General features: G+C 45.2%; 1 protein-coding gene across 3 annotated transcripts in view; it reads right to left on the bottom strand.

Annotated features, from left to right (window-relative positions):
- LOC136429609 (fibrous sheath CABYR-binding protein-like) overlaps nucleotides 1–19,471 on the bottom strand; it is a 69,284-nt gene extending 49,813 nt beyond the window's left edge. For 2 of the 3 annotated variants that reach the window (XM_066419490.1, XM_066419492.1), the window contains exons 1-2: nucleotides 19,361–19,471; nucleotides 2,849–2,886 (exon numbers count right to left, since the gene is read on the bottom strand). The gene's annotated coding sequence lies outside the window, so the exon portion shown is untranslated. The remainder of the gene's footprint in view (nucleotides 1–2,848; nucleotides 2,887–19,360) is intronic. The other variant, XM_066419491.1, reaches the window with a different exon arrangement.
- Nucleotides 19,472–19,511: the final 40 nt, after the last annotated feature.

Genomic DNA, 19,511 nt, shown 5'->3' with positions numbered 1-19,511 from the left:
TTGTCGGTCCCTTGGATTTTCCCCATTGACGTAAGCATTAAGAATTCGTCTATAGCGGTCACTGTCCAACGCGGTCGCGGCCACACGGTTTTCGGTCCCGCGGGTCTGGAAACACTGCCGATAACGGTCCCGGCGCATGGTCGCCGCAAGATTTCTTACAAATTTCGGCAGAAAAATATTGTCATTATACTTTTTTTATATCAGTGTTACCCATGAAAATGTTGTCTATGGTTTTATTATGCCCCTGGTGAGGGTTTTGAATTTCCAAAACCGCTTAGACGCCAGAAACATGTTGGTGACGCTTTGTTTACTTGGGTTACTTCACTAGTAGTAGCATGGGCGAGCAGTTTGTTAAAAATAATACAGACGCCTTTTATCCTCTAAAAAAGGTTACAAAGTCATCAAATTCATCAATTCTTTATTTATGTGTTCTCTTTATTCAAAGAACTTCTTTGACGAAATAAGTTTACATATTGTACTATCCAATGTAGAGTAAAATCATACCCCACACCTACATTACAGTAGACTATCCTAATGACCCTATGACCTCAAGCGCCATTTTGTTTTTCCCCCGCCGTCAAGGACTCCAACCCAAACAGGCTGATCTTACCGTGATATTCCGCAATTTTTTGCCGATAAATGATGTCACCGCGCAATTGAAATTGACACGGTTGTCTTCGGCAACATTTTGGTCGCATGTGCTCCGGTTTGGGGGCGGATCGATGGATCGACTTGGACTTAAATAATATGCTTGTGAAAAAATCGGGACCGACCGAAAGCAGTCATCTGGCGGCGATCGTCGTCTTGTGGAAGTGGTCGGTAGACCAAGTTTGACTGTACACAGTACATGTATAGTATGTGAATAAATGTTTCTCAGTGTGCCACTTATTGCTCGTGGTCAAAATCAACCGTTTCTATAGAGCGGCCACCTGTCCATAGCGGTCGATTTTGGCCAGTCCCTTGAGTGACCGCTATAGGCAGGTTTGACTGTATATAATTCCGTATATATAGTTTTCAAATTACGTGTAAAATATCTGCCAATATGCAATTTTACATGTAACACGAAAAAATATTCCAAAATTAGTGTTCAGGTCCGGACTTTCAAGTCCGGACCTGAACCTAAACCTCTGGACTCGAGTCCGAACCTAAACCTAAACTCGGGTTTAGATCCACACCACTATGTGTACCTGTACCTTTAGCTAAAATCTGTTTAGGTACACAGCTCTTATCTACATGTAATCTGATATAATCTGGTAGTGATGCTAAAGAACAGAAGAAAAAAGAGACAGGCGATAACAGATAAGTTACAGAGAGTTAAACTATCACAGTACAAAATGTTCACATTTGACTTGTGTAACTGCATAGACTTCTGAAGCACTAGTTTTACCAAACTGCCCTCCTATCAGTGTTTGTGTGCAATGTAAGAGTAGGGACCGTTCATTTTGATGGACCGTGTTCAATGCGGGGGGAGAGGGGGGTTTATTCATTTACAACTATGTAACATAGACAACTTACAATGACACAAAAGGTCAAACTGATCAATTCTCCAAGGTCAAAGTACAGCTGCATATCAGATGTCGGCAAGCATCCTGGCATTAAATCTGGGACCAGAACTCATCCACAGACAACACTTATAACATTCTAATATAAACTTACAAATCCCACTGCAAGTACACAAATATACCATTAGCATATCGAATCTGGAGCAGGATCTCACTCACGCACACTGTTAACAACATTCCATTCCAATATAAAATCAGAAATCAATGACATGGCACTGCAAACACAAGTAACGAATATATCAGTATTCAATCACATCAGAGATGGACAGAATCAGAATGTGCAGTCCACATTCTCCCCAGTCCCTCAATGCTTTGCAGTGAAGCTGACTGTAAGTGATAAAGATAACCAGAAGGACACCAACCACCTGTAAATACCAGCCAAACTTCCTCACTAGAAAGCCCTGATTGTGGCAGGTCACAGTCCAAGGGTTAAACGACTAGAGTTCAACGTCCTGGCCTGTCATCACATGCACTTCCTGTGTCACAGTCCAAGGGTTAAACGACTAGAGTTCAACGTCCTGGCCTGTCATCACATGCACTTCCTGTGTCACAGTCCAAGGGTTAAACGACTAGAGTTCAACGTCCTGGCCTGTCATCACATGCACTTCCCCTGTGTACATCTCAGGCTAGTTGGACTGTATGCTACACTGCAGTTGATCTGATGAAGAAACATACGACCATTCCAGCATACGTTAAGTACTCGGTGAGATTTTAGCCTGGAGGCCAGACTGTTTTCAGGACAGTCCAACACAGGCCAGCTCCTAGCCTGGAGGCCAGACTGTTTTCAGGACAGTCCTACACAGGCCAGCTCCTAGCCTGGAGGCCAGACTGTTTTCAGGACAGTCCTATACAGGCCAGCTCCTAGCCTGGAGGCCAGACTGTTTTCAGGACAGTCCAACACAGGCCAGCTCCTAGCCTGGAGGCCAGACTGTTTTCAGAACAGTCCTACACAGGCCAGCTCCTAGCCTGGAGGCCAGACTGTTTTCAGGACAGTCCTATACAGGCCAGCTCCCGGCTCCAGGGCCAACACGACTCCCAGAGAAATTTAACCACAGAACCAGTGAAGAAAAATCGTACATTCTGCCATCTACTAGCATACATGTCATACTTAGGGACAGTTATACCCTACAGTCAAACCTGGTTTCAGCAACCTCTCAAGGGACTGAGGAAAATGGCTGCTGAGGACAGGGTGGGGTTAACTATGTTTAAATGCAGCTTGAGACTGGAGGTGGTTGCCCGAGCAGGTTTGACTGTTTAAGTGACGGAAGTAAAGTGGTAGTACGTACCTGTGAGTGTCTATCAGCTGCAGGGTTCAGCGTGGGACCTGTAAGGGCGGCAAGACGACAACGTCACTCACAAATGTCATCAGTCAGAAATATTGATCTCATAAGTAAACTGGGGACCAACCAGTAACGCCTCAACAGGGGAAGCCAACGGGACAGTATCTGAACAGTCAGGATTCTTTTTTTCAGGTGAAATTTTTTCTTCTATGTTTTAATAGATGTTTGCATATTGTGCATAATGCAATTATCAATTACCAGTCAAAAACCTTTCATCCTCTCATTACTTGTCCCCTTCCCCAAGATATTGACTGGTTGCTCCCCAAAATATTGACAATTTCGCACCAAAAGAAACATCAAAGTTCAGGAACAGGAGATACCATTAGTAAATTCTTAAAGGGGGGAGAAGGAAAATCACCAGCAGAAAGACAATTTCAAGTACATTATTTCCTTCCAAAGTAGCTAGGCTGTAATATATTATATACATGTACTAAGATGTAGGGCATATAGATGTTTCCTTTTTGAAGACAAGACCATACACATCGTCTCGGAACACCTGAGCTTTTCAAGTAGCTACCACCCCCCCAGGTGTGAGGTGCAAGAGTACCAGGTACAGGTGAGGGCATGTCAGGGCACATCACAAAAACTATCACTGCAGATATCAAACACACAGACCAAACTCCAGTCCAAAATACACAAACACAAACACTACATGCCAAAACCAGTAATTCAACTGCTCAGTATGAAGATCTAACAAAACAAAAAATGTCAATAAAAGGTTAAACACACCTGTCAAATCCCTACTAATACTATGTCTGTAGACTGCTTATAGATACATTATACAGTTAAATCTTAACTTAAACAAACTGAATGCACATTTGATAGCCAGAAACAAAAAGAGAACAGGACCCCGGGACTAAGTATTACTATGATTTTCATTGCTGTAGGCTGTATCATTGTGTATGCTATAATTATCACTTCTGGCTGCCTCCATTTGCACAGCACCAACCACAGACTGGAGCACTTATAACCTAATTACCATGGCAACGAACCATTGACCCCAATGAGTCAGCACCGTTATGATGCTGTCCTGTTGGTAAGACCTTATATGTCCATGTGAGGGGACATCGGTCCCTGTGACTCACAGAACACATCTTCACTCCCCTGACTCAAGCTGTAATTACAGGGGGGTCCTGAGTAAAGGAGGTGCTGAAGGTATGAGCAAAAGCATAGCCAAAACCTAGAAATGTCTCATGGGCCTCAAAATGAGTCTTCTTGTCATTTTTGATACCAACTATACTTAAGTGTAGAGTATAGTCAAACCTGTACGACTTGAAGTTGTACTACAAGTGACCGCCCCTACATGTACATAAGCGATAAGGACCTTCTTTCTAGTGACCACCTGTCCTCATAGTCATAGACCACATTTGGTAGGTTGTACCCTAAACTCAAGCACACCATACTTTTTAAGGCGTCGAAGCCAGTCACTTTGTGGCCCTTCACTATAGAAATCCCCATAGGCCGAAAACAGTGTTCTGCTTCCTCAACAACTTATTTGTGGCTCTTCCACTGCAGGATGAAAGTAAAATTACATGCCGCCATGTTTACAGCTGACCTCTGCAGAAAGGTCACCCATTAGGGCCACACCTCTGCAGGATTCCCAGGGTTCCAACAGCCTAATTCAGCTGGAAAATTTAGTCATGGGTTCAACAGAAACAGGCTGATCAAAATGGCGTAAAAGAGTTGGTGACTGGAAGATGTGACACAATAAGGCTACATGTGCATGAGGTGGTAACCTGGCGGTAATGCCACTTTATTGCCAGGGCAGATGCTGTAACTCTGAATGAGAAAAGGATGATCTGAAGAAATGTTGATGAGAAACGAGAGTTGCTCGACGGCTGAGTGTGTCACAAGCCTGAGAGTCAAACTGACTGAACTAATCAGAAATTAGCGCAGGTCAGAAACTTTACTCTCCAAGCAGAGGTTGAATGGGCAGATCGTCACCGTTTTATCATATGCCGTCTTATTTTGTCGTCGCTAGCCCAGAACTTTTCAGCAGAACAGAATGAACAGTGGAAAAACTGACATTTCTACTCAAATACGAAGACATAAGAATGTTGAGCCTGTACCTCGGATACCAGCCTTCGGGGCACATCAAGAACTACAAAATCTTCACAAAAGGCAGAAACCTGCAGGACAAACACCTCTGTGGCTGCCCGATTACCATGACAACAGTTACCACGGTGATATGCTAGGCAGATGACAGACAGAAGGTTGGCGCACAACTTAGGAACCCTGATAATCAAACCATAAAACAGTCCGTTATCGCCCTACTACAACATTACCAGCCATGGTTACCGTGGTTACTGCCTAATTACCATGGTAACGGCCCACCAGGGAACATGCTCCTGCGACCTTTCTCCAAAGGTCGCCAGCAGGAGTTTTACAGGCAGGAAAATTGAAAGTCTATAGAGACAGAAAACCTGGTCTTACAAAAGGCCTTGTGTGCGCGCAGGATAACCTGGTCTCAGGCAAGGCTTTGGCTGTGCTCAGGGATAAATTGCACTTGTACGAGTGTAGTAGAGAAGTGACGTATTTCGTTAAAAGTAATTTTTGTTTTTTACCTGAATGTCTGCCTGCCTTGTCAGAATTTCAGAGAACAACTGGACCTGTTGGTGTGTCTGCCTGAGCGTGTTTCTACATTTCTGACATGGCAGCAACAATGACACACAGCCATAAACATGCATCTCACAGCACCACCAAATATGTCACTCTAGCACACATGCTTGCCTTATATGGACAGCCTACTGAGGTCATTGACCTCCATGTGCCTGTTGTCACACCCTGGTGTGAGCAGCGGGCCAGATGTCACGCCTCTGCTATATTATTGTTACACCTTTGCTATAATGTTACACCTCTGCTATAATTGTAACACCTTTGCTATAATGTGACACCTCCACTGTAATTGTTACACCTCCCCTATAGATTATATTGTCACACCTACCCTATAATGTTACATCTCTCCTAAACTTTTACATTCATTTCATTTCTTTTCTAGCCAGAACGGTACTTTGCATGTTTCCTAGTGGACAGTTACCATGGCAACGGGGCAGTACCCATGGTAACAATGGTACACTGATGTACGAAATGAAGCAAAGAATGGGTTAAACTTAGCGAGATCGATCCTTCTAAGTTGACTGGTTTCTTATCCTTTCATACTGCTAAGCCCATCAGAAATTGGATTATTAGCAGATCGTGCATTCATATGTAACTTTTGTAAGTTACTTTTTAAATGGAACAAAAAGGTAGCACCGAAAACTCTCTCTTCTGTATACCTTCCACAGCCGTTAAAATTAAAACGGCCGAACCGATACGTCACCACACATCACCGTTATAACGCACATCTGAGGCACATACTGGATCTATCCCCACAAATCTGCTGCAACCCTCCAGAGAAATCCCACATGGAAATGTCGCTCCTGAAGTCAAACACAGCTGGACAGTTCTACCAGCATCATCTGCCTAAAACGGTTCCTAAAACCCAACCACACATTCAGCTGCTGGTCCAGGAGATAAAGCTCCCCCAGGTTTGATCCGGAGGCGCTCGTAAGCAAGCTGGGCAAACAAGTCGGACAGCAGACACAAGACCGACGCGTGGGGAAATATTTGCACGGCCCTCCACTTACCACTTACATGGTAATCACAGTTTGCAGTGCGCCCCCCTCCCCACTTACATGATAATTCTCAGTTTGTTCAGAATCAGCCTTTCAAATTGCACAACAGATGGACCACAGGATGGCGGCAGGGATTGTTAGCTAACCTGACACTGGTCCGGGATCAACATGCTTCCTTCTGGTACCTGCAAATTCATTAGAAACTCGACTTGCAATTCATGAGATTTTTCTGAAGATACAGCTTTATTCGAAATTGCAAGATATGTAGCTCAAAGCCATTGTTTAGCCCTGATACAATACAAAATTCAGGGAATGAAACTATTCACGGTCGGATGAGATTCAAGCTTCAGCTGATCTAAATCACCATGAGTTTGTACGTTATCAAGGTTAACGGTTAATAACCAGTTATTGTTTCTGTCTCCAAGTTGACCACAGCCAAACCATCGATTTGGTATCTAGATAAAAATTGTTACAATAATAATATGTTGCTGCTTATCAAGAAACAGTCTTATTTGACAGGAAAGCTGTGACCCCTACGGTCACATCTACATTCCTTCCATTTGTCCAGTTTTATTTATCGCCCCGCGCTCCCCGTTAGTCCCCCGGGGGTTCCCACGTGAGCGCGGCATGGTACGCTGACAGGTTTACAACCCCACTACGTTCTACTCTCACCTCTCAAATAAACGTACCGGTACGTTTATTTTTTTTCGCCAATAGTTCCACCCTGTACGTTCTTATTCTAGACGGTACGTTTATTATTTTTTGAAAAATTGAGGCTTTGCAAACCAGGAATCCCTCTAAAATCGTAAGTTAAGGTTTTTCTGCCCATATTTCCCCGGTATTTTTGCTCGTAATTCGCTATTTTTCGGCCTACCGGCGTTGATTTTCTCGCCGCTTTGACGGCCCTGTGAAAAGTATCCTGGCGGCACTCGTAACATATCGGTCGATATCGCTATGACGCTACAAAGTAAATCGGAAAATAAGACGCGACATTGACATTTTAAAATAAAATTTTCATATAAATAACTTTGATAGTCTCTGTTTACATCGTAAACCAAAGCACGCTGATCAAAAACGTATGGTCAGTAGGGTGCTCGCCTACACAGGGAATAATAATTTCCTGACCACTATATCCGTAGTATCGGCAGCGCGGCGGAAGAATTATTTGTTCGCAGAAGACATGTAACACGTCAAAACAACAATCATAACTTAACTTCCCTTGTGATATGTGTTTTGAGGCCACAAAATCTCTAAAACGGCAGAAATATGTCCGATATGATTCGGTAAACAACAGCGCGAAATCGCGAAACATGGCCGCCACTCTCAGGCATGGCGACAGTAAAACTAGCAGCATATTGCGTAGTGCGGATACCGATCTTTAAAATGATACCGTAAACGCATGGAAATAATATATTTTTTGGGCAACGATAGACACACAGCGCCATATTTATTTTCAGAGGGTTCATTTTTTTAAATAATCGTAAGATTTCCCCAATTTTGGCGGTTCATCGCGGGTTTCTAGTGTCAACACGTAATGGGTAACTTCTTAGTATGTGCGGTCTGTGACGCTGAGCTACTTTTACAGTCGATCTCTATTCAATATTGTGGGATTTACCGCGGGAACTCGAAATCCGAGCGTCTCACTTTGTTTTGGACGCTATGGAGCAAAAGTTTATAGACATATTTCTTCTGTGGAAGGACTGTGTTCATATTTTTTGTGGTTGATGTCTTTAGAAAATATGATCAGGTACATTTCATGATCAGGTGTATTTCCCCTGTATAAATAAAATGAAATGAAATTTAACTTTTAAAAGTACTCTGATGATTTTTGTTATATGTCACTGATTGTCAGTCATAATAAAATGATATAACAATTTTCTTTGATCACTTGCTTCAAGTTCCAAGTAGAAAAAGCATGTATCATGTACATTTTCACTTGTTGAATTTGAAAGCACCGTGGCCCCCGGTTAGGGGTCATAGCGGGGAACCTATGCCAAAATTTTTCAATATTACTATTATATTTTACGAAGAGGCGAGGAAGATCATCATGATTTGAACAAGCTATGGACAGTTATTCTGTTCAATATCTATATACTTAATAGGTATGGCATAATTGACTAAATATAAGTTACCTACCTGCTTATTATCTTATTTCCCTCTGACAGTGACAGTTGTACATGTATGGACACAGTTTACCTAGCCTCGACTGTCGATTTTTGAAATTTTCCGGGGGGTACTTTTATTCCAGGGGGTACTTATATTACATTTTGAAAATTTGTCCGGGGGGTACTTCTATTCCAGGGGGTACTTCTATTTGAGAGGTGAGAGTACATGTACTAAATATCTGCCTCATCGCCACCATGTCCAAGCCTGCATATGCCTTTCACTGATAAATCTCTACATCACCACCCTGCCGCATCAGCTGAACAATCTGCCACCTTCTACAATAACAAGCAGGTCCATGACCATTGCAGGTTTACCTGCACACACCTGTGTCACACCTGTGCTCCTGCCAGCCCCGGAGATAAATAGGTACCTAACGAGGTGATGCTAACGAGGCTGACGGCTTCGTTAGGACGCCATGGCTCTCCTCGGATCTACGAGCTCATCTGAGGCTCACCATGCATATCCCTGTCCTTCTACTGATGAATGTCTGCATAATCAGGCAGGCAGCTTACTCAGAGTCTGGAACCACCCCGGTCTGAACATGCAGGATCCAAATGAAGCAACCTAAACACCCCACCTGCCAACAACACCACCACCCCCCTACCCGCAACCACAGCAGTGCACCCTCCCCCAGCATGGCTACTGTACACTCCCCTATATGTCATCCCTCCCCCAAATGTCTGCTGTACACTCCCTCCACATGACCACCCCACCCCTGAATGTCTGCTGTACACTCCCTCCACATGGACACCCCACCCCTGAATGTCTGCTGTACAGTCCCCTGTATGACCTCATCTGTTATCATCAGTATTTCTGTGGGAGGATGGGCGGGTTTCTCCACAGGAGCTGGACCACAGTTGGTACCTGTCTCCTCACATGTAAACCTCTCAATGTGCTAAGTTTGTATTGAATTTTGTATATTGACCAGTTAACAGGGCTGACCCTTTGTAATACCTTTCCGCTAGTTGCTGGGTGGCCCTGGCTGTACTTTTTTTTTTACAGCCAAATAAATAAATCAAATCAACTTCCCTGAGCTGGCTGCATCTGAACACTGGTCTTCCACAGGTAAACCCTGTGACTTGTGTTGTGGGAAGGATAGCCTCTACCAGGCTCCGCGGGATGGCTGGAAAAATAGTAGAAATTGGCCTAATAGAGTGAATAGTGTGCCAAGGGAGTTAGCTACGGAGAGAGGGTCCAATCTGCCATCCGTCCATCGAAATGGAACCTTACTGTATAGCGGACCTACCCTGTATAGCGAAGTACTGCGGCTGATTTCTACTATTTTCCCAACGATAGGACGGAGCCCGGTAGAGGCTATGGGAAGGACAGTTTTGTATTTGCTTTCTCACAGATTAGAAACAGGCAGGAAAACTACCATTGGTGACCATACACAGGCCAGGTGCCAGGCGAAGTGGGGAACATCATTCAACATGGAAAATTGTTGATAAATTGATCAGAAATAACTCGACATGAAATTTTGCTTGCTGACACAGTTTCATAGCGGAGAACGAAAATTCCATCAAACAAGCAAAATTGCACTTCAGCCACGTGTCATCCAGCAAGTCATGATCGACTCAAGTCAAAAGCGAACCTTTCTCTACCGAGCCATCAATCTTTGGAATACATCACCATCTAACATCAAATCATTGACAGTCCCATATCACTTTAAGAAGGCCATCTACCAGTTTGTCACCAATCATTCGTAAGTTAAGTTAGCAATCTGTATATGTTATGATTATGTATATATGTCCTTTTAATCTTGCACTGTATGTGTATATATGTCTGTGTTTGTATACTTTTTTCTGTTGAACCCTGGAAGATTAGTCGTAATTCGACTAAAGGGTATCGCAATAAACCAATAAACTAAAGTCAAAGCTTGCTCTGCCATATGGCTACTTTTCCATAAGGTGGAATGGAAGGAGCGATCGCAGGTAACAGCTTTACTATGAATCAAAAGCAGTCTACTAGCAATTAACAATGCCATAATAGACGAATGAAGAAATGCAAAAATCCTTCAGTCCATAATTTCCCTCAGAGAAATCCCGCCCCTCGTTAGAAACGCACGCTGCTTCCCGACACATGAACTCCCTCGGCAGCGCCTGCGGAATACGATACGACGTTCGTGACGTCAGAACTCCGGGGATTGAAATCTCACCCCTACTTTACATGCAGATGCTGTCCTTCCATGCAACACGATTATCACAAAACCCTGCCACTTTGCATTCTGATGCTGTCTTGTACTGATTCATGTGCAGGTTTCATCTTGCAATCTGATGCTATCTTCCTGCATCCCTCAAGCTTGTCAAGCTACATCATATAAAAGTATAAAGAAAGTATAAAGGTAGCATGCGTAGTCCAGTGGTTAGCTGCCCTGCCCCTGGAACAAGAAACGGGAGTTCGAATCCCACCTGTGTTGCTGACCTCGTCCTGACACGCACGCTTGTGTGATATGCACCGAAAAATACATTATGGTTATGCTGGGGAAGGCGGAGACCAATAAGGTGCATAAGACTTCCTCCCCATGTTCCTCGGTATAACAAAGCATTAATGATAATAACTAAAGGTGAAGAAACAAAACAGTGAGTAACAAACAAATACCATGACAACTAAATGGTTACAAATCAATAACAACAAAAATATCAACGAATGTTTCACTAGTATGAAAATAACAAATGCCTGACTGATGTATTCAGGAAGACTGCTAGCCTACAATCCCTGCCCCCCCCCCCCCCCTGCAACTTGCAAACTAAGTACAGTACAGTAGTGGTGCCTTCCATCCATGTGAGGCACAGTGGATTATAAAACCCTTGTTAATATTCCTACGCCTCCTTCCCCCTCAGTCATGATGCGTCAGGCTTACCAGGGCTTCAGCACGGCGAGACGCGTGTTACAGTGTACCATATGGCGGGCCTGTGGTGGTTAGGCAGTGTTCTAGCCAGCAGATATTGCAGTTTGTGCATAGGGAACCCTACACGGCGAGACGTGTGTTACAGTGTACCATATGGCGGGCCTGTGGTGCTTATGCAGTGTTCTAGCCAGCAGATACTGCAGTTTGTGCATAGGGAACCCCTACACGGCGAGACGTGTGTTACAGTGTACCATATGGCGGGCCTGTGGTGCTTATGCAGTGTTCTAGCCAGCAGATACTGCAGTTTGTGCATAGGGAACCCTACACGGCGAGACGTGTGTTACAGTGTACCATATGGCGGGGCTGTGGTGGTTAGGCAGTGTTCTAGCCAGCAGATACTGCAGTTTGTGCATAGGGAACCCCTACACGGCGAGACGTGTGTTACAGTGTACCATATGGCGGGGCTGTGGTGGTTAGGCAGTGTTCTAGCCAGCAGATACTGCAGTTTGTGCATAGGGAACCCCTACACGGCGAGACGTGTGTTACAGTGTACCATATGGCGGGGCTGTGGTGGTTAGGCAGTGTTCTAGCCAGCAGATACTGCAGTTTGTGCATAGGGAACCCCTACACGGCGAGACGTGTGTTACAGTGTACCATATGGCGGGGCCTGTGGTGGTTAGGCAGTGTTCTAGCCAGCAGATATTGCAGTTTGTGCATAGGGAACCCCTACACGGCGAGACGTGTGTTACAGTGTACCATATGGCGGGGCCTGTGGTGTTATGCAGTGTTCTAGCCAGCAGATACTGCAGTTTGTGCATAGGGAACCCCTACACGGCGAGACGTGTGTTACAGTGTACCATATGGCGGGCCTGTGGTGGTTAGGCAGTGTTCTAGCCAGCAGATATTGCAGTTTGTGCATAGGGAACCCCTACACGGCGAGACGTGTGTTACAGTGTACCATATGGCGGGCCTGTGGTGGTTAGGCAGTATTCTAGCCAGCAGATACTGCAGTTTGTGCATAGGGAACCCCTACATGGCGAGACGCGTGTTACAGTGTACCATATGGCGGGCCTGTGGTGGTTAGGCAGTGTTCTAGCCAGCAGATATTGCAGTTTGTGCATAGGGAACCCCTACATGGCGAGACGTGTGTTACAGTGTACCATATGGCGGGCCTGTGGTGGTTAGGCAGTGTTCTAGCCAGCAGATATTGCAGTTTGTGCATAGGGAACCCCTACACGGCGAGACGTGTGTTACAGTGTACCATATGGCGGGCCTGTGGTGGTTAGGCAGTGTTCTAGCCAGCAGATATTGCAGTTTGTGCATAGGGAACCCCTACACGACGAGACGTGTGTTACAGTGTACCATATGGCGGGCCTGTGGTGGTTAGGCAGTGTTCTAGCCAGCAGATATTGCAGTTTGTGCATAGGGAACCCCTACACGACGAGACGTGTGTTACAGTGTACCATATGGCGGGCCTGTGGTGGTTAGGCAGTGTTCTAGCCAGCAGATATTGCAGTTTGTGCATAGGGAACCCCTACATGGCGAGACGTGTGTTACAGTGTACCATATGGCGGGCCTGTGGTGGTTAGGCAGTGTTCTAGCCAGCAGATATTGCAGTTTGTGCATAGGGAACCCCTACACGGCGAGACGTGTGTTACAGTGTACCATATGGCGGGCCTGTGGTGGTTAGGCAGTGTTCTAGCCAGCAGATATTGCAGTTTGTGCATAGGGAACCCCTACACGACGAGACGTGTGTTACAGTGTACCATATGGCGGGCCTGTGGTGGTTAGGCAGTGTTCTAGCCAGCAGATATTGCAGTTTGTGCATAGGGACCCCTACACGGCGAGACGTGTGTTACAGTGTACCATATGGCGGGCCTGTGGTGGTTAGGCAGTGTTCTAGCCAGCAGATATTGCAGTTTGTGCATAGGGACCCCTACACGGCGAGACGTGTGTTACAGTGTACCATATGGCGGGCCTGTGGTGGTTAGGCAGTGTTCTAGCCAGCAGATATTGCAGTTTGTGCATAGGGACCCCTACACGGCGAGACGTGTGTTACAGTGTACCATATGGCAGGCCTGTGGTGGTTAGGCAGTGTTCTAGCCAGCAGATACTGCAGTTTGTGCAAAGGGAACCCCTAAACGGCGAGACGTGTGTTACAGTGCACCATATGGCAGGGTCTGTGGTGGTTAGGCAGTGTTCTAGCCAGCAGATATTGCAGTTTGTGCATAGGGAACCCCTACACGGCGAGACGTGTGCTACAGTGTACCATATGGCGGGGCCTGTGGTGGTTAGGCAGTGTTCTAGCCAGCAGATATTGCAGTTTGTGCATAGGGACCCCCTACACTGTGATATTGAACAAAATTAACCTTCGGATTTAATGTTAGAAGGCTGCAGCAGGGGAAGAACTTGAAATTTATATCTCAACATGCTGTAAAACTAAAAGGTGTCTCAGGGGGTTATGAAAGTCTGCAGTGAAGAAAATGTTCTCTACTTTGACCCACCGTTGTGCAGCCTGCTGGTTATCGAAGAGAAAAATTATGTCTTCCGCCACAAACTTTACCTAAACCCCAAAAATGTTAATGTGCAACTCATACAGACTTGAATATACGCAAAAGTGTGAACAGGCCCTAAAGCTTGTGACCAACCAGCCTAGATGTAGGTTATGGATTTATTGATCAGCATTCAGGAGTACTGTTACGTGCTGTACGTGACACGTTTTGGTTTGTTTGCTTTTTTGTTTGAACCTTAATCTACTCATGAGAATCTCAAATCTTTTCATGGAGGTCATGACGGAAGAGGTTATCATATCAATCAGACGAAACAGAACACAGAGACACAGTTTTGGAATGGCAGAAAAAGATACTTACCGTAAAATTCCTATTTACGTACGCACCCCTCCTAACGTACGCACCCCCAATTTGGGGACGATTGTGGGCCTGACTCAGTGAGTTGAAACGTTCAGGGGAAAAACCCTCCTAACGTACGCACCCCCTCTCTAGCATTTCGGTGGATAGTTAGAGGTTGACATGATGATCCTTCCGATGATGTTTACCGACTTAAAGGGTTACTGAGAAAATGTTTCTGGGTAGAAAATGTCAAAGAATTCAAATATATGTATCATTTATTCTTTATTAGTTATTTGTTTGTGTGGTAGCATTCCACACTTCATTTGCATGAAGATGTACCGTACTCTCAAGCTGATATGCGATTTTTCTGAGGAAGAACCCCTCCTAACGTACGCACCCCGACTTTGGTGTCGGCCTGGAGCACCTGCTTGCGACTTGAAAAGTTTAAAAAGTGCGTACGTAAATAGGGATTTTACGGTACATGCAATTTGGCAATCTACACGTAGAAGAACACACACTTAGGATTTTCAGCAAGAAACAAAACTATTTTCTGCCCTGAATAATTATTTAAAATTCTGTTTTTTCACCTTCCAACACTAAATAACCTTAGCCTTCCCAATACCAGATAAAAGCTGTAATTGTAAGATCTAATTAGAACTAATTACGCGTGTATAAGCTTCCCTGTCCGGTCCTTACAACTTCACAGGCTTTCAAATCCACCGTCTCATCTAGTCCTGAACCAGTTACCATGGTAACGCTTACGCCTCACTGGGGAGATGGCCAATAGCAGGACAGTTCCATCTGGGGTCATTGTCAGGTCAGCTTCATGGCTCTTCCCAATAACAGTGTATCTTGGTGCAACCTGGATTACACATCCTACCTAATACTAACTTAAACATTTTAAACAAGTGATGCAACAAAGGTTTTATCATTCTTTATGATGGCTAAATGTCAAAAATATGTTATTTCCTGGTGTACAAAAATATAATAGTACCACCTTCCTATGCTAAAGTGTTACCATACACATATATCTAGGTGCACTGGTGCACATACAGTCAAAACTTAGGTGCACAGCTCCAATTTTGGTTTTGTGGACATGCACAAAGTATTTGAGCCCTGGACAGTCCTTAAAGCTGGCTGAATTCATTTCATTTGATTTATTTCACATTGTTGTGAAGAGTCTTTTTATTCAGAGTGAGGTCTTGTTTACCTTTCCTTACGTATTTCTGTTATATAACTTAATGCATTTAGCCTCTGTCAGACAATAAAGAATATGCAAGAAAGTTCATTGTCATGATTAACCTCACCTACAGCCTAAACATGCACAGTGTGACACACTACGCCTCATGTAACATACACAGGCATGAGTAAACACACCAGCGGGACTATGTTTGCACAGGGTTTGTGTAACAACACTTACACAAGTTACAGTGTCAGTACCCACATCACAAGGGATTGTGTAACAACAGCGTTAGTAACATCATCACTGTGTCACGCTCTCAGGTGTTCTGTCCCAACACGCATCTGTACAGGTACAGCGAACACTGCAGCGTAACCATGTTTGCACAAGCCGAGTATTTGTGTACCAACAGTCTTAGTACTGGCTTTGTATAACAAGTGTCGGTAAGGACATCCCTGCGTCACGCTCTCCTGGCACTACTGCCAACGCAGTTGCTCTGTCCCAGCATGCACCTGTGCAGGCACAGTGTGGCAGTACAGGGTTCACCTGGGGAATACCTCACCTGAGCACCACAAATAAGGAAATCTGCCGTCTTTTCTAACGACTATGAACCCCACATTTTTCTGTTGATCTACAGGAAAAAAGTTAATCAGAAATAAAGCTTGAAACCAAGACTGTAACATTAACAACATGCTGCTACTAGCTTAGCTATGGTGCTAGGAGGTCCACACTTATGCCTTAGCTATGGTGCTAGGAGGTCCACACTTATGCCTTAGCTATGGTGCTGGGAGGTCCACACTTATGCCTTAGCTATGGTGCTGGGAGGTCCACACTTATGCCTTAGCTATGGTGCTGGGAGGTCCACACTTATGCCTTAGCTATGGTGCTAGGAGGTCCACACTTATGCCTTAGCTATGGTGCTGGGAGGTCCACACTTATGCCTTAGCTATGGTGCTGGGAGGTCCACACTTATGCCTTAGCTATGGTGCTGGGAGGTCCACACTTATGCCTTAGCTATGGTGCTGGGAGGTCCACACTTATGCCTTAGCTATGGTGCTGGGAGGTCCACACTTATGCCTTAGCTATGGTGCTGGGCGGTCCACACTTATGCCTTAGCTATGGTGCTGGGAGGTCCACACTTATGCCTTAGCTATGGTGCTGGGAGGTCCACACTTATGCCTTAGCTATGGTGCTGGGAGGTCCACACTTATGCCTTAGCTATGGTGCTGGGAGGTCCACACTTATGCCTTAGCTATGGTGCTGGGAGGTCCACACTTATGCCTTAGCTATGGTGCTGGGAGGTCCACACTTATGCCTTAGCTATGGTGCTGGGCGGTCCACACTTATGCCTTAGCTATGGTGCTGGGAGGTCCACACTTATGCCTTAGCTATGGTGCTAGGAGGTCCACACTTATGCCTTAGCTATGGTGCTAGGAGGTCCACAATTACGTCTCTTCTTCCCCAGGCAGCATAAGAGCTGTCTACCACCCAAAAAAGTTGTGACCATATATAGTATGTCCAGAACACGAGATACCAAATCCAGAGATTCTGCTCTTGTACCATTTGTGTGGCATTCAATAAATCGAAATTGCTATTGTGTGCGTGTAAAGCTTTTTCAGAAAACGAGATATTAAAACTTGGAAGTTCAGCTTCAGTACTGTTACAAAGCGCTAGGGGGCCAAGGTCTCAACAAGACCTGCCCACATACCAAAATATGAAAACAATCCATCCAGGCATTCTCAAGTTATTACACGGACAGCCACACGTGCGAAAAACCTTCATTCTACAGAAACTCCAGCCTGTACCCTGTAACATGGTTACACAGAAACTCTGACATCCAACCCTTTACTTGAGATACTGAAGCCTGTATCCTGTAACATGGTTAAGCCCTGGTGTATCTCCCTGATGACTTCAGCATGTATCGCTTACTTTGTCCTGATGTAATCTAATTATCCCCCAGCATCGCCATGCAAACACACATTACCACTTCTAAAGACAGAAATGTGCTGCCCATTATGCAGGGGGCATAATAACAGAAGTGGTGTGGAATAATTGAAACTGGTTTTCCCTCGGAAAGTGACAGCTCTGATTTTCCTGGTGATGCGAGGAAATCGTGTTATCTCCATGGAAAACAGCCGAAAATTAGATTTGGCCGGCCTAGAGGGGAATCGGGTCAACTGATGGACATGACTCAACACAGACCTGATAACACAAAAATGCAAATAACAGACTCGACAGTCACTGATCAGGAGTCCTAACCTTACACACTGCAGCTGCTGGGCACAGCTCTGCTGAGGAACACAGGGAATTCTTTACTCAGATCAGAATTAAGATTAAAACTCAGATGGAATATTGAGCAATCAGCAACCAGTTAAAGAATGTCATATTGTTTCTATTCACTCCAGTTCATCAGAAATCAAAGAAGACAAGGCTCATATTCGTGAGAAACTCAATTCTTTTTACATATTTTTGGACAAACATCCAATTATGACAAAGGAAGGTAAAATCTTTTGCCCTGCCAAAAATACAACCTTTTTCCTCTGCTGACGGAACTCGGAAAATGTATTCCTGAAAAATGTCATCCTGAAAAAGAACTAGGACAAAAACTTCAAACTAGAAATGAAGCAATCTACATCCAATGCAAGGACGATATTTTCAACAAAAAAACAAAAAGGTAAAAGAATCTTCCATCCTGCTAAAAAAACAACACCTTTGTCCCCTCCCTCCCCATATGGCCTGAGCCTTTATTCCAGAAGAAGATGGCAGCCCTAATCTCTGGAGATCCTGATTAGATAATCACAGGACCAACTCGGCATTTTAAGCCTTCCGTAATCTCTAGATCAACAGAAATCTTCAGTATGATGTTCCTAAAATGTGTTTTCCATGTGAGTTTGAGAAAACCCGCGGTAACCCGTACGAACCAGCGTGGGTTGGGGATCGAACCCGCGACTCCCAGCGCAGTGCTGACTACGTGCGGACTGCCATCCAGAAAACTCCCATTGTAATTCTGCAATCACTGCTGCATTATGCATGATAATGGCACACCGGGACCTCGGCTTGTTCCCGGCCCAAACCGCCCCACTTCTCCCTTTGTTCCGCCGTTTTAACCCCGAATCTGATCGGAATCCCCGGTTCTGTGGACATGTTCCTGTGATATTCCTTATTTTCAGCCCAGTTTGAGCCCAGACGGACGGCTGAGATTCTGCGTGTAAAAAACATGACAGTCTGGGGATGATGAATAACCGTCTAGACATCCGCACAGACACGAAAAATCCGCCCCGCCTTTCCCACAACAATCTTCACCGTTTCCCAGCGTTTTCCACAGCTCAGAGCCGTTTTTACTGTCCAATATGGACGGAAAACGACAGAAAACATGGTTCTTGTAGCGGATTTTGTGTCCGCCCAGCGGAGCGGCAGACATCCATAAATTACCCGTCTGATCAGCCCGTGTTCCCTCCAGCGGCCACACCGCGCCCTCCCCGGCCTCTACCCGCCCTCCCCGCCGTCTAACGTCACAAACAACCCCGGGGAAACCTTGGGGAGATGCCGAGGAATGAAAATAAGACTGGGGCTGAGTGAAGATGTCTCCGGTTTGTCCAGACTGAGGGGAAAACAAGGCGGAGTCTGCTGCTGCTGATCCACACGCCGGTGTAACGGTCCGACATCACCCATCCATCTCACCCCACGCGCTGTTTCAACCCCAAAATCACCCGGTTTTAACCCAAAACTTCACGGAAAAACACAGAAAAAACACCGGCCACGGTCCCTGCCGTGAAACTAGCTGGGAAATGGAGTCCTTACCTGGAGAATGTCGTCAGATTTCCGGGATAACAGCAGCTCGAGCTGGGCAGGATTCCGCTATGCGCGCTGCATACCAAAATCTGACCTTTCACCCCACGGGTTTACGACACTTGGACGAGTTGTGGCAACGTTTCTATGAAAATATTGTAAC

The sequence above is a fragment of the Branchiostoma lanceolatum genome, chromosome 3, assembly GCF_035083965.1.
Source record: "Branchiostoma lanceolatum isolate klBraLanc5 chromosome 3, klBraLanc5.hap2, whole genome shotgun sequence".
NCBI classification, from domain to species: Eukaryota; Metazoa; Chordata; class Leptocardii; order Amphioxiformes; family Branchiostomatidae; genus Branchiostoma; species Branchiostoma lanceolatum.
The sequence above is the reverse complement of the archived record's forward strand: the minus strand, read 5'-3'. Positions and strand labels throughout refer to the sequence as shown.